This window comes from Orycteropus afer, unplaced genomic scaffold (assembly GCF_000298275.1).
Source record: "Orycteropus afer afer isolate SDZICR_OR568_19922 unplaced genomic scaffold, OryAfe1.0 scaffold01174, whole genome shotgun sequence".
NCBI classification, from domain to species: Eukaryota; Metazoa; Chordata; class Mammalia; order Tubulidentata; family Orycteropodidae; genus Orycteropus; species Orycteropus afer.
In genome coordinates this window covers 91,273-92,971 of record NW_006922761.1, presented here as the reverse complement: position 1 = coordinate 92,971, position 1,699 = coordinate 91,273, and the positions used below count along the sequence as shown (strand labels likewise).

Sequence of the window (1,699 nt, the reverse complement as noted above, 5' to 3'; positions counted from 1 at the left end):
TAATGCCAGTCTCTTCTACCACTTCTACCAGGAAGCTGCTTACACAATGGCATCCAGCTTTCTCCTCCATGGGCTAGTAAGCCTGTTGCTGTCTCATGAGAGTCTCTCAGCTCTGCTGCTGCCATCTCTCTGCTGGGTACTCTCTGCCAGGATCTCTCTGCCGGGGACTCCCTGCTGCAATCTCAGTGCAGGGATCTCAAGTAAAGGACACATTCCACTCCTGTTTCCACATTTTAGGTATCTGTCAGAGCAGGATCCCACTCTCTTGGTACCAAATTCTGTTTTGGTTACCTAGTGCCCTTCTAACAGAAAATACCACAAATGGGTGGCTTGAACAAACAGAGGGTATATTCTCTTATAGTTTAGGAGGCTAGAAGTCCTAGTTCAAAGTGCCAGATCTAGGGGCTGGGCTTCAGCTCTGCCTCTTGCTCCCAGGCCTGAAGCTGGAGGCATCTTTTACACAGCTGTCGGCTACTGAGGCTGACAAATCCAAGGTCGACAAGTAAAATGGCACAGTCTCAAAATTATCAAGCAACTCGGCAGGCCACTAATTCAAGTCCATTAACAGTCCCAAGATCGGCAAACAACACAGCAGTCCACTCACTGATGACTTGGCCAAATGCAGGAACCAAATGCTCCAAAGAAACAAAAAAAAAAAACAAACTCACTGCCATTGAGTTGATTCTGACTCATAGTGACCCCCTTGGGTTTCTAAGAGGGTAAATCTTTATGGAAGTAGATTGCCCAGTCTTCCTTCTGCTGAGTGGATTTGAACCACCAACCTTCTGATTAGCAGAGCTCCTTCAAATGTGCCAAGAAGTTCCAGAAACCTTTTTCAGTGCTTCTTCTTATATGCTGGAAGCAGACCACATTCCTAAGGCAGCTACTCAGCTGCTCCAGTAGATTCCACCACAGAGTTGATTACCAGTCTCATCATGGAGAATAACTGCAACTTGCCTAGCCACTCAAAACCAGCCCAGTCAAGTTGACACACAACCTAACTACCAGACCCTGGACTGCCAAAAGAACAAATAAATCTCTCTTGGATGAAGTACAGCCAGAATGCTCCTTAGAAGTGAGGATGGTGTGACTTTGCCCCTCATACTTTGGTCATGTTGTCAGGAGAGACCAGTTCCTAGAGAAAGATAACATCCTTGGTAAAGTAGAAGGTCAGTGAAAAAGAGGAAGACCCTCAATGAGATGGACTGGCACAGTATCTGCTACAATGGGCCGAAGTATAGCAATCGTGCTCACTTTGGCAGCACATATACTAAAATTGGAATGATACAGAGAGGATTATCATGGCCCCTGTGCAAGGATGACATGTAAATTTGTGAAGCATTCCATATTTTTAGAGATCAGCAAAACCAGGATATGTGACATCAACTCTAAAACCAAATCAGAAATAGATACTCATAATAAGACCATAAAACATTCTACCTTAAAATACAAGGAACTCATTCAGCACACAACAACAGCAACTAACCTATCAGAGGGAATAATATTCTAGGTACAGACCTTCAAATGGAGAGGAAAACATGACAATGTCTTTGCAGCATACACTGTTCTAAAAATGAAGAGACAAGAACATACTCCAAGGTAACCACAGAGAAGAGTAACAATTCTTCTAAGCAAATTCAGAAGGAAGGAAAACATAGGGGCTTAATAAACACAAAACCAACTATAAAGAAGAAGAGAG

At 43.6% G+C, this 1,699-nt stretch overlaps 1 non-coding gene across 1 annotated transcript; it reads left to right on the top strand.

Moving 5' to 3' along the window:
- The first annotated feature begins 1,246 nt into the window (after positions 1 to 1,246).
- LOC122152030 lies at positions 1,247 to 1,353 on the top strand. Its single transcript, XR_006164376.1, has one exon. It is a non-coding gene; the product is annotated as a U6 spliceosomal RNA (small nuclear RNA).
- Positions 1,354 to 1,699: the final 346 nt, after the last annotated feature.